The sequence below is a fragment of the Stenella coeruleoalba genome, assembly GCF_951394435.1.
Source record: "Stenella coeruleoalba genome assembly, chromosome: 3".
Classification (NCBI taxonomy): domain Eukaryota; kingdom Metazoa; phylum Chordata; class Mammalia; order Artiodactyla; family Delphinidae; genus Stenella; species Stenella coeruleoalba.
Window position 1 is genome coordinate 50,696,602 of NC_137148.1, and position 14,035 is coordinate 50,710,636.

General features: G+C 35.6%; 1 protein-coding gene across 3 annotated transcripts in view; it reads left to right on the plus strand.

The window, feature by feature from the left end:
* RNF180 (ring finger protein 180) overlaps positions 1 to 14,035 on the plus strand; it is a 278,435-nt gene that overhangs the window by 150,995 nt on the left and 113,405 nt on the right. Inside the window, exon 6 of one of the 3 annotated variants that reach the window (XR_013827826.1) lies at positions 10,029 to 10,141. The exons of the other annotated variants lie outside the window; for them this stretch is intronic. The gene's annotated coding sequence lies outside the window, so the exon portion shown is untranslated. The remainder of the gene's footprint in view (positions 1 to 10,028; positions 10,142 to 14,035) is intronic. 3 annotated transcript variants of the gene reach the window in all.

The following is a 14,035-nucleotide window of genomic DNA, read 5'->3' on the forward strand; positions in this document are numbered from 1 at the left end:
AAAATACATGGACAAGAAAGTAATTATATCGAAAAAGTTATCAAAATAATAAAAATTTGTGATACAGTTAATACATGTGTTTCTTTATTAAGGCATTACATAACAGGGTCTAGCAGTGGGTATAATTACTATTGTAAAGTCATTGAAGTGATGAGTGTAAATGATATTTGGAGATATCTGCACCAGCTGTAATGTTATGTGAAAAACCTTTAATTTCTGTTGGTGACAAAGTCACAGGTACTGCTAATACTGCTGAGATTTATCTCCTTCATTCATCATCGAAGGAAATGATAAATTTCAAATAGAGGTTAGAAAAATTGATATATAATTCATTTTCCCATCCTAATTCATAGACCACCCACCCCCCACTCATTCTATCCATGGATCACAGTTTATGAAACCTTGGTTACAAATACTGTTAATCATAAATTTATCTATCTTCCTTATTGGTTTCTGATGTTGATTAATTTATATCCACAAGGTGATGAAGCTGGAGTTCAAGTCATGCCTTTACTTTCAGCTAGCATTATTTTAAACAATTCCCTACTTTTTTTTGAGTTTTATTACACAATAGACAAAGCATCTGAGTGCTTGTTATTTATAGGTTGAATTCTAACTATAGTACTAGTCTTTAGAGTTTATCTTATTCCAGCCACATTATAAATTAGGAATGAAGTATTTGTATTCAACTCTTTGCTCCTTTTTTTAGTGTACATGACATTCCACTTATTTTTCAAACTTTTATTTTCCATTTCTGTTATAAATTGCCAAATGTCTTAGGTAGGGAGAATTTGTGTGGAGGGGACAAAAACCTATCTGTATATTCTCTGCTGACATTTGTTCCCAACCCACATCTATTTATTATTACTTCCTCTAATGTTTGTTGCACACCTACATCCAAACTGCTGCTTCCCATGTCCATAGCCTTCTTCATACCATTCTTATCTCTCACATGCCCTTTCTCTCCTTTATTTGTTTTGTTTTCTTTTTTAAAAAAATTTTATTGGGGTATAGTTGATTTATAATGTTGTGTTAGTTTCAAGTGTACAGTAAAGTGATTCAGTTATACATGTACATATATTCATTCTTTTTTAGATTCTTTTCTCATATAGGTTATCACAGAATACTGAGTAGAGTTCCCTGTGCTATACAGTAGGTCCTTGTTGCTTATCTGTCTTATATATAGTAGTGTGTGTGTGTTCATCCCAGGCTTCTGATTTATCCCTCCCCTCCACGTTTCCCCTTTGGTAACTATAAGTTTGTTTTTGATATCTGTACGTCCCTTTCTGTTTTGTAAATAAGTTCATTTCTTTCTTTATTTTTTAAAGTTAGATTCCACATATGAGTGATATATGATATTTGTCTGTCTGTCTGACTTCACTTACTATGATAATCTCTAGGTGCATCCATGCTGCTGCAAATGGCATTACTTCATTCATTTTTATGGCTGAGTAATATTCCATGGTATATATGTACCACATCTTCTTTATCCATTCCTCTGTCAGTGTACATTTAGGTTTCTCTCATGTCTTGACTATTGTAAATAGAGCTGCAGTGAATATTGGGATACATGTATCCTTTCAGATTATGGTTTTCTCTGGATATATGGCCAGGAGTGGGATTGCTGGATCATACAGTACTTCTATTTTAGTTTTCTCAGGAACCTCCGTACTGTTCTCCATAGTGGCTGTACCAATTTACATTCCCACCAACAGTATAGGAGGGGTCCCTTTTCTCCACACCCTCTCCAGCATTTATTGTTTGTAGATTTTTTAATGGCCATTCTGACTAATGTAAGGTGATACCTCTTTCTGACCAGTGTAAGGTGATACCTCATTCTGACCAGTGAAAGGTGATACTTCATTGCAGTTTTGATTTGCATTTCTCTGATAATTAGTGATGTTGAGCATCTTTTCATGTGCTTGTTGCCATCTATATGTCTTCTTTGGAGAAGTGTCTATTTAGATCATGTACCCATTTTTTGATTGGGTTGTTTGTTTTTTGTTATTGAACTGCATGAGCTGTTTGTATATTTTCGAGAATAATCCCTTGTCAGTCACTTAGTTTGCAAATATTTTCACCCATTCTGTGGGTTGTCTTTTTGTTCTGTTTGTGGTTTCCTTTGCTGTGCAGATGCTTTTAAGTTTAATTAGGTCCCATTTGTTTATTTTTGTTTTTATTTCCATTACTCTAGGAGGTGGATCCAAAAAGATATTGCTGCAATTTACATCAAAGAGTGTTCTGCCTATGTTTTCCTCTAAGAGTTATATAGTGTTCAGCCTTAAATTTAGGTCTTTAATCCATTTTGAGTTAATTTTTGTGTATGGTGTTAGAGACTGTTCTAATATCATTCGTTTACATGTAGCTGTCCAGTTTTCCCAGCACCGCTTACTGAAAAGACTCTCTTTTCTCCATTTTATATTCTTACCTCCTTTGTTACAGATTAATTGACCATAAGTGTGTGAGTTTATTTCTGAGCTTTCTATCCTGTTCCATTGATCTATATTTCTGTTTTTGTGCCAGTACCATACTGCTTGATTGCTGTAGCTTTGTTGTATTGTCTGAAGTCAGAGAGTTAGATTCCTCCAGCTCCATTTTTCTTTCTCAAGATTGCTTTGGCTATTCAGGGTCTTTTGTGTTTCCATACAAATTGTAAAATTTTTTGTTCTAGTTCTGTCAAAAAATGCCAGTGGTAGTTTGATAGGGATTGCATTGAATCCGTAGATGGCTTTGGGTAGTATAGTCATTTTCACAATGTTGATTCTTCCAATCCAAGAACATGGTATATCTCTCTATATGTTTGTATAGTCTTTACTTTCTTTCATCAGTATCTTATATTTTTCAGCACACCGGTCTTTTGTCTCCTTAGGTAGGCTTATTCCTAGGTATTTCATTCTTTTTGTTGCAACTGTAAATGGGAATGTTTCCTTAATTTCTCTTTCAGATTTTGGCTGTTAGTGTATATGAATGCAAGAGATTTCTGTGCATTAATTTTGTATAATGCTACTTCACCAAATTCATTGATTAGCCCTAGGAGTTTTTTGGTAGCATCTTTAGGATTCTCTATGTATAGTATCATGTCATCTGCAAACAGTGACAGTTTTATTTCTTTTCTGATTTGTTTTCCTTTTATTTCTTTTTCTTCTCTGATTGCCATGGCTAAAATTTCCAAAACTATGTTGAATAATAGTGGTGAGATTGGGCAACCTTTTCTTGCTCCTCATCTTAGTGGAAATGGTTTCAGTTTTTCACCATTGAGAGTGATGTTGACTGTGGGTTTCTCATATATGGCCTTTATTATGTTGAGTTAGTTTCCCTCGATGCCCACTTTCTGGAGAGTTCTTATCATAAATGGGTGTTAACTTTTGTTGAAAGCTTTTTCTGCATCTATTGAGATTATCATATGGTTTTTATCCTTCAATTTGTTAATATGGTGTATCACATTGATTGATTTGCATATACTGAAGAATCTTTGCATTCCTGGATGAACCCCACTTGATCATGGTGTATAATCCTTCTAATGTTCTGTTGGATTGTGTTTGCTAGTATTTTGTTCAGGATTTTTGCATCTATGTTCATCAGTGATACTGGCCTGTAGTTTTCTTTTTTTGTGACATCTTTGTCTGGTTTTGGTATCAGGGTGATGGTGGCCTCATAGAATGAGTTTGGGAGTGTTCCTCCCTCTGCTGTATTTTGGAAGATTTTGAGAAGGGTAAGTGTTAGCGTTTCTCTAAATGTTTGTTAGAATTCACCTGTGAAACTTTCTGGTCCTGGGCTTTTGTTTGTTGGAGGATTTTTATTCATGGTTTCAATTTTCAGTGCTTGTGATTGGTTTGTTCATATTTTCTATTTCTTCCTGGTTCAGTCTCGGGAGGTTGTACTTTTCTAAGAATTTATCCATTTCTTCCCGGTTGTCCATTTTATTGGCGTATGGTTACTTGTAGTAGTCTCTCATGTTCCTTTGTATTTCTCCAGTGTCAGTTGTTACTTCTCCTTTTTCACTTCTAATTCTGTTGATTTGAATATTCTCCCTTTTTTTCTTGATGAGTCTGGCTAATGGTTTATCAATTTTGTTTATCTTCTCAAAGAACCAGCTTTTCGTTTTATTGATCTTTGCTATTATTTCCTTTACCTCTTTTTCATTTATTTCTGATCTGATCTTTATGATTTCTTTTCTTCTGCTAACTTTGGGGTTGTTTTGTTCTTTTTCTAATCTCTTTAGGTGTAAGGTTAGGTTGTTTATTTGAGATTTTTCTTGTTTCTTGAGGTAGGATTGTATTGCTATAATCTTCCCTCTTAGAACTGTTTTGCTTTATGCCGTAGGTATTGGGTCATCATGTTTCCATTGTCATTTATTTCCAGGTATTTTTTCATTTCCTCTTTGATTTCTACAGTGATCTCTTGGTTATTGAGTAGCGTATTGTTTGCATCCATGTGTTTTTATTTTTTACAGTTTTATTCCTGTTATTGTTATCTAGTCTCATAGCATTGTGGTTGGAAGATATCCTTGATATGATTTCAATTTTCTTAAATTTACCAATGGTTGATTTGTCACCCAAGATATGGTCTCTCTTTGGGAAAGTTCCATGAGCACTTGAGAAAAAGGTGTATTCTGTTGTTTTTGGATGGAGTGTCTGATAAATATCAACTAATTTTACCTGGTCTGTTGTGTCATTTATAGCTTGTGTTTATTTATTTTCATTTTGTATGATCTGTCCATTGGTGAAAGTGGGGTGTTAAAGTCTCCTACTATGTTTGTGTTACTGTCGATTTCCCCTTTTATGGCTGTTAGCATTTGCCTTTTGTATTGAGTTGCTCCTATGTTGGGTGCATAAATATTTACAATTGTTATATCTTCTTCTTGGATTGATCCCTTGATCATTAGGTAGTGTCCTTCTTTGTCTCTTGTAGTAGTCTTTATTTTAAAGTCTATTTTGTCTGATACGAGCATTGCTACTCCAGCTTTCTTTTGATTTCCATTTGCATGGAATGTCTTTTTCCATCCTCTCACTTTCAGTCTGTGTGTGTCCCTAGGTCTGTAGTGTGTCTCTCATAGACAGCATATAGACAGGTGTTGTTTTTGTATCCATTCAGCCAGTCTGTGTCTTTTGGTTGGAGCATTTAATCCATTTACATTTAAGGTAATTATCAATATGTATGCTCCTATTACCACTTTCTTAATTGTTTTGGTTTGTTTTTGTAGATCCTTTTCTTCTGTTATGTTTCCCGCCTAGAGAAGTTCCTTTAGCATGTGTTGTAAAGCTGGTTTGGTGGTGCTGAATTCTCTTAGCTCTTGCTTGTCTGTAAAGGTTTTCATTTCTCTGTCGAACCTGAATGAGATCCTTGCTAGGTAGAGTAATCGTGGTTGTAGGTTTTTCTCTTTCATCACTGTAAATACATCCTGCCACTCCCTTCTGGATGGCAGAGTTTCTGCTGAAAGATCAGCTTTTAACTTTATGTAGATTCCTTTGTATGTTGTTTGTTGCTTTTCCCTTGCTGCTTTTAATATTTTTTCTTTATGTTTAATTTTTGATAGTTTGATTAATTTGTGTCTTGGCATGTTACTCATTGGATTTATTCTGTTTGGGACTCTCTGCACTTCCTGGACTTGATTGACTATATCTTTTCCCATTTTAGGGAAGTTTTCTGCTGTAATCTCAAATATTTTCTCAGAAACTTTCTTTTTCTCTTCTTCTTCTGGGACCCCTAAAATTTGAATGTTGGTGCATTTAATGTTGTCCCAGATGTCTCTGAGACTGTCCTCAATTCTTTTCACTCATTTTTCTTTATTCTGCTCTGCAGCAGTTATTTCTACTCTTCTATCTTCCTGGTCACTTATCTGTTCTTTTGCTAATGATTCCTTCTAGAGAATTTTTAATTTCATTTATTGTGTTGTTCATCATTGTTTGTTTGCTATTTAGTTCTTCTAGGTCCTTGTTAAACATTTCTTATATTTTCTCCATTCTATTTCCAAGATTTCGGATCATTTTTACTGTCATTACTCTGAATTCTGTTTTGGGTAAACTGCCTATTTCCTCTTCATTTATTTGGTCTGGTGGGTTTTTACCTTGCTCCTTCATCTGCTGCATATTTCTCTGTCTTCTCATTTTGTTTAACTTACTATGTTTGTGGTCCTCTTTTCACTGGCTGCAGGTTCGTAGTTCCTGCTAATTTTGGTGTCTGCCCCCAGTGGGTGAGGTTGTTTCAGTGGCTTGTGTAAGCTTCCTGGTTGGGGCAACTGGTGCCTGTTTTCTGGTGGGTGGTACTGGATATTCTCCTTCTGGTGGACTGGGCCGTGTCTGGTCATGTGTTTTGGTGTGTCCGTGAACTTAGTATGACTTTAGGCAGCCTCTCTGCGAATGGGTGGAGATGTGTTCCTGTCTTGCTAGTTGTTTGGCATGGAGCATCCAGCACTTGAGCTTGCTGGCCATTGGATGGAGATGGCTGTTAGTGTTGAGACAGAGATTTCTGGAAGACCTCTCGCCAATTGATATTACATGGAGCCGGGAGGTCTCTGGTGGTCCAATGTCTTGGACTCAACTCTCCACCTTGGAGGCTCAGGCCTGACATCTGACTGGAGCACCAAGACCCTGCCAGCTGCATGGCTCTGAAGAAAAGGAAGAAATTAAAAAAACATGAGCAGATAGAATCCCAAAACAAATGGGAAAAGCAAAACTAAACAGACAAAAGTCACACAAAGAAACATACACACACACACACTCATAAAAAGAAAAACAAACAAACAAAACTAAAAAAAAAAGAACAGACAGAACTCTAGGACAAATGGTAAAGGCAGACCTTAACAGACAAAATCACACAAGATAAGTGATGAATATTTCAAGAAATTTAAAATTTTGAAGAAGAGAATAACAGTGTCAAATCTGCCAACAGATCAAGTTAGATGAAAAGTAGAGACAGTTCTTTTGAGAAGTTTAGCTGTGATAGGAAGAAGAGAGAGGGAAGGTAGTAGTTGGATCAAATTGCAAGACTAAGAGAATTTGGTTTTTTTGTGTGTTTGGGTTTTTGTATGTGTGTGTGTGGTTCTTTTTATTTTTAATGTGAGAAGCCATTAGAGAAAGAGAAGTTGTAGATCCAGGAAGAATTTGAAAGGAATGGCAAATGGCAAAGTTTTTAGAATAGTCATATCAGAGAGCCAGTCAGTGACTTAATAAGTTAGCCAGGGAAAAAACACAGAATTGTTCCCACATATTTGACACGAGTTGTGGACTGCCAATCTAGAAGAGTATAATACAGTTTAATTATTAGAGAAATATGTAGTATATTATTTGAAAGAGATTTTTAGAGAAACCATGATTTTAGTGCTGAATTAGATGATTTTATAAAATTCCTTATAGCCTTACTCCATACTTGGAAGGATTCAATTCAAGGAATTTTCTTTTCTTTTATCTCTTATATTTTTCTTCCAGGTTTATTGAGATATAATTGACATAGAGCACTGTATAAGTTTAAGGTATACAGCAAGATGATTTGACTCACATATATCATGCAATGATTACCCCACTAGGTTTTGTGAACATTCATCATTTCATATAGATACAAAACTAAAGAAATAGAAAAAAAATCCTTTCCTTGTGATAAGAACTCCTAGGATTTATTCTCTTAACAATTTTCATATATAACATATAGCAGTATTAATTGTATTTATCATGTTGTATATTACATCTCTAGTATTTATTTTATACCTGGAAGTTTGTACCTTTTGATTACCTTCATCCAATTACCCCTCCCCCAACTGCCTCTGATAACCATAAATAATGATCTCTTTTTCTATGAGTTTGTTTGTTTTTAGAAGGAAGTTTGTATCTTGCCTCTATAAAATAAGTTGAGAATCTTACAGAGTAATTGTTCTGTATTTACCTTTAGCAATTTTTCCAATCTTATAATTCTATCTTCTTTAACCTTACTTTTTTCATATTTACAGTCTCCATTTGGATTCTTATTCAAGTTCACTTTTTGTTTTTATTATATATATATGTATATTTTTAATTGAATTGTAGTTGACTTACAATATTATTTAGTTACAGATGTACAATGTAGTGATTCAGTATTTTTGTACATTATACACTATACAAAGTTATTACATTATTATATTTTTATTATATCCTGTTCTTGTCTAATTAACTATATTCTTCTTTAAAAATTTCTTTTTTTTAATTTATTTTTAAAATTTATTTATTTAATTTATATTTATTTTCAGCTACATTGGGTCTTCATTGCTGCACACGAGCTTTATCTAGTTGCGGTGAGCAGGGGCTACTCTTCATTGAAGTGCACATGCTTCTCATTGCAGTGGCTTCTCTTGTTGCAGAGCATGACCTCTAGGCGCACAGGCTTCAGTAGTTGTGGCAAACGGGCTCAGTAGTTTTGGCTCATGGGCTCTAGAGCACAGAGTCAGTAGCTGTGGCTCACGGGCTTAGTTGCTCCACAGCACGTGGGATCTTCCCGGACCAGCGATCAAACCTATGTTCCCTGCACTGGCAGGCAGATTCTTAACCACTGCGCCACCAGGGAAGTCCCTAAAATTTCTTTTAACACAATTATTTTAAAGTTTCTTACATATTTCTCAGTTATATGTAGTTTTTTAAAAGTGAATTCTTCCCATTCATACATCTACTAATACTTTTTTATTGACAGGTTGTTTTCTGACATACTTTGTAACTTTTGACTGTGAGCTTATCTTCAGTGGGAGTTGTTTCTATGTGAATTTCAAGGGCCCTGAGTTGTGGAAGAAACCCCTTGGAGCCAGTTTTGTGTTTGACTTTGCTGTGGTTTTCACTAGTACAGGACTTATTTTAATTTTATTTTCTCTATTTAGGGTTTCCAAGCTTCTTGGGAGGTGCTAATTTAGACATCACACCTACAAATAGTGCAGGTTTAGAGTGCTGGTATCCTTCTGCCAATTCTTTGCCTAGATTAGCTGGCTTCTGTACTATATTCCTCAGACCAAACAGCCTTTTTAGCTCACTGCTATACATAGAGCTTAGAGCCTTGACTCCCAAGCTATATCTGCAACATATGTGTTAGGTTTTTGAACAGTTAATCTAACATTTTTATTTAATTAGTACTGGAGGGAGACTTACTGCATTTGCCTTGTTCCCCATATTGACCAAAAATCTTTTTTGGTGATGTAAGAAACTTTTCCAGTTGTTTCTTAAAATATATTTTTGATGACTGATATGGAAGCTAGCACTAGCATATGTTAGAAGTCCAAAACTGTCAAATTTGGAATATGTATTTATGCAAATTTGGAGTCATATTCTGAAACTAGAAATACAGATTCTCATGACACAACAATGACATTTATAAAAACTTACATTTTTTAAGAATCAGGAATGAAGAGAATTCTGTAATATATATGTCTGTATATTTAAAGTAACTTCCATATGCTGTTTCTTAATCATGTGATTTTCTGATAACTTTAATATCTGAACTTTTTCTGTGACATAGCATGGACTTTGTGTCAGGTATGAGATAAATGCAATAGATAAGATTTAAAGAAAAGTGGATGTACTTCAAATGTATGTGAAGAAATTAAATGATATAAGGAAAAGATAAGAAAGTGAATAATATGTTCTAGGAATGACTCATAATCCACAAACTCAGATATTCAGGGAATGTAGCTTTATTTTTTTTTATTATTTTGTGTGTGTGTGTGGTACGCGGGCCTCTCACTGTTGTGGCCTCTCCCGTTGCGGAGCACAGGCTCCGGACGCGCAGGCTCAGCGGCCATGGCTCAAGGGCCCAGCCACTCCACGGCATATGGGATCTTCCCAGACCAGGGCACGAACCCACGTCCCCTGCATCGGCAGGCGGACTCTCAACCACTGCGCCACCAGGGAAGCCCTGTAGCTTTATTTTTTATTAAAAGTTATTTGTACATATAAGTACACAGTGGATACTTGTTGAATAAATGAATGAATTTAAATTTCTATTTTAAGCCCCCTTTCTATTGGAGGCTAGAAACTAAATCTTAATCGGTCAAGCCTTTCTCCTCTTTTTACCTCTAGGTCTATGTTCTAAGTTTCTAGAACCTTCCAAGTGTCAGCATGTTGAAGGTGGGGTGGAATTTGGCCTTACTGATACCTACTGAGCTTATACTCAGAAAGACTGAGAAAGAAAGGTATTTATTTTCCTTCTTGTATTGACTAAAAGATCTTTACTGTCTACTTGGTGCCAGATAAATGCCATTCTATGCTGCTCCCATACCATGCTAAGCATAAGAGACTTCTGAGACCTCGCTTCCTCCTTAGACTATATTCTAGAGATTGGAAGTTACAGGTTTCCTGCTATCCAGACCCTAAACCTGATGGTATTTTCTGTCCTATCATCCTCCTTCCAGTTTTAAGCTAAGGTGAACATGTTGTAGAGTACCTTTTTGGAGATCCAATAGGCTCTTGCTCCAATCCCATAAAATCTTTATCTAGTATGTGTTGAGTATAAAGGGATAGGAGGAGTAGGAAAAAGGTCTTCTAAATCTATCGTTTATACTCAGAATCCTAGGCTTTTGAAACTCAAATACCAAACATTTAATAATTTAATTCCTTTTTTATCTACATACTGCTGTGTCATCCATTCTTTGAGGCAGTTGAACATTACCTGTTTCTGCCTGAATGGAGAAGAAGGGTTATGGATAACCAATATTTGGAACAAATTTAATTAATATATAAAAGTTTTTCTGTGATAGAGAAACAAAAGAAAATTAAGGAGAATGGAATAAGGCAAGAAAAGAGCCCAAGAGGTTCAGTAAAGAAGAGAGAAGACTAATAAAAGACCACTTTGCTCTCTAAAGTAATGTGTGACATGCTGTGGCTTAGAAGTAACTGGATTTAGTGGATCTGGAACTGATTGACGGGTATAGGGATTGTTGCTGGAGGCTTAAAAATGGCTTTTGATATAGAGCTGTGTTCTTTGTGTTATGGCCCAATGGGACTTCTCACCTGCCTGGAAGTCAGAAACTAAGATCTTTGACTTCTTTTTAAAGTGTTCAAAAGAAATAGGGGAATGCAAATCAAAATGAAATTGTGAATTCAGAGATTTTAAGATTTATGAGGAAAAAAATCAAAATTATTCGTTATGAAACCAGTGTGTCCTCCTCCATTCGAATGAGAATTAGCTTCTGCTGATTTTACTTTCAAAATGCCTTAAATTCTCAACACAACCACTCTGTTTCAGGACCTTGGTACCCCATGCCTTAATTATTGCCTCTTTGTGCCTTTTAGCACTCACATTCTTGAAACTATCTCTTCTTCACATTTTTTTTTCTTTTTTAAAGAATTAGTTCAGAGGACTTAATTGCTTCATATGTTCACCACAACATCCCTAGTGCCTTGTATATCCCTGCGATGGACTGAATTTTATCCCCCCAAAATTCATTCCTTGAAGCTCTAACCCCTTCTGTGACTGTATTTGAAGATAGGGTTTTTAGGAGGTAATTAAGGTTAAATGAAGTCATAAGGGTGGCATCCTAATCTAATAGTATTGGCTGCCTTATAAGAAAAGGAAGAGAGAGAGATCTCTTTCCACACCCGCAGAGGAAAGGCCATGTGAACACACAATGAGAAGATGGGTGTTTGCAAGTCAAGAAGAGGTTTTTCACCAGAACCCAACCATGCTAGCACCCTGATCTTGGATTCCCAGCCTCCAGAACTGTGAGAAATAAATGACTATTGTTTAACCTTCCCAGTCTATGGTATTTTGTTATCACAGCCCAGGCAGACTAAGAAAATCCCCAAGGCCTGAAATAATGCTTTGTTCACTCAATAAATATTTGTTTATTGTGGTGGAAATTAGAAATGCTATATTCCATTCAGGAACATAATGAGACATCTCAGGCTGACATGCAGTGACCTGTACTGTAGTAGGCTTTGCTGACCATACAGTCTCTGTCACAACTACTTAGTTCTGCTATGGTGGCACAAAAATAGCCATACACAATACATAGACCAATGAGCATGGTTACGTTCCACTGAAATTTTAGTTACAAAAAAATACAGATAGCAGGTCGTATTTGCCACATAGGCTATACTTTGCCCATTCCTGACCAGTAGCAAATGACCCACCTTAACTCTCAAGGAATATTTCCTACTCCTTATTGGAAAAGCTCTCATCCTGTCACACTGACAGGTACCTCATCCACAAACTCCATGATTTCCCCAAATTGTCTCCTTGTCTTAAATTTCCTCTATGCTTATCTCCCTGATTCCTATTTCTATTCTTCCCTCTAAGTTCTGGAATTAGGAAACATAAATAAAACATAATCCATGCCCACAAGTGTCTTAGAAATGTAATAAAGGGGGACATATGTAGATAGTCAATATAGGTATTATGGAAGGTATAAAAAGAGTAGAGTCATAAAGGAAGAGGTGGAATGTTTACAGAGGGTAGAGTAATACAAGGACAATGATCAGGCCTCACAGAGGAAATGATAAGGTGCAAGATGGCACACTACAAGAAATGAGACAGGGGAAAGTGGGAGGAGGAGCAAGTCTACAGAGAGCAGGGAGGGGGCAGGCCAGTGGGGGGAAAAAAAGAGAGAGAAAAAAAATTGAAATATAAAAAGCAGATAGATCATCCTATTTATGTAAAATATGTGTGTATGTAGGTTAGAAAAAAAGACTAAAAGATCAATATCTACTAACTTGGAGAGGCATCTATGGTATGTTGAGAAAAGTGACAGCAGAGTATTTATGTGCACATGTGCTTTTATATTTTGCATGAGCCAAGAGAAAGTATGAAAGGATTCACCACTGTTGACAGGGATGGTTGCATCTGGAAGGTAGGAAGTGGACAGAGTGGAGATGGTTAATTTTCTTAAAAAGGACAGTTTTAAGAGGAGAAATTGGCCAACAGCATTAAATGCTACAGAATTGTCGAGTACAATGAGTACTAAAAATATGCTGCTGGATTTGGCAATTGGGTCATAGATAGATGACTTTTGGCTAGAGCAGTTTTATTTTAAGTAGGTAGTGGGAAATAATAAGCAGAAATTATATTCTTTTCTTTCCAGGAACTTGACTCTGAAGGGAATGAGAGAGGTGATTGTAGCTAGATGGAAACACAGCATCCAAGGAGAGGTTTTTCTGTTGTTTCTAATAGGAGAGATTTGTACATGTGTATCTTTAAGGAAGAACATATCAAGAGAGAGAATAATCTTCATTTTGTTTTTTGGGTTTTGAGGGGATTTTTTAATTGATGTGTAATTTACATGTAACATTATACTAGTTTCCAGTGTATAACATAATGATTCTCTATATGTGTTGTGAAATGATCACCACAAGTCTGGTTACCATCTGGTACCATACACAGTTTTAAAAAAAGGTTTTTTTTCTTATGATAAAGACTTTTAAGATCTAGTTTCTTAGCAACTTTCCAACATACAATACAGTATTATTAACTATAGTCATCATGCTGTACATTATATCCTCATGACTTAATTATTTTATAACTAGAAGTTTATATACCTTTTGACCCCCTTGACCCATTTCTCCCACCCACCCATCTCCCACCTCTGACAACTACCAATCTGTTCTTTGTATCTATGAGCTTGGTTTCTTGTTGTTGTTGTTGTTTAAATTTCATATATAATTATTGTCTTTCTTTGACTTATTTCACGTAGCATAATGCTCTCAAGGTTCATTCATGTTGTCACAAAGGGCAAGATTTCATTCTTTTTTATGTCTGAATAGTATGCCAGTATGTGTCTATGTGTGTGTGTGTGTGTATAAATACCACAATTTCTTTATCCATTCATCCATCATTGAACACTTAGGTTTTTTCCATACCTTGGCTGTTGAAAATAATGCTGCAATGAACATAGGGGTGCGCATATCTTTTTGAAGTAGTGTTTTCGTTTTCTTCAAATACCCAGAAGTGGACTCTCTGGGTCATATTGCAGTTCTATTTTTAATTTTTTTTTTAACAAGAACATAAAGCTTTTATTCTGAATTAGTCAGTAAAACAAATGAAAAAAAATTAAACCAAAACTTGTGAAAGGTTTTTAAAGGATTTATTACTA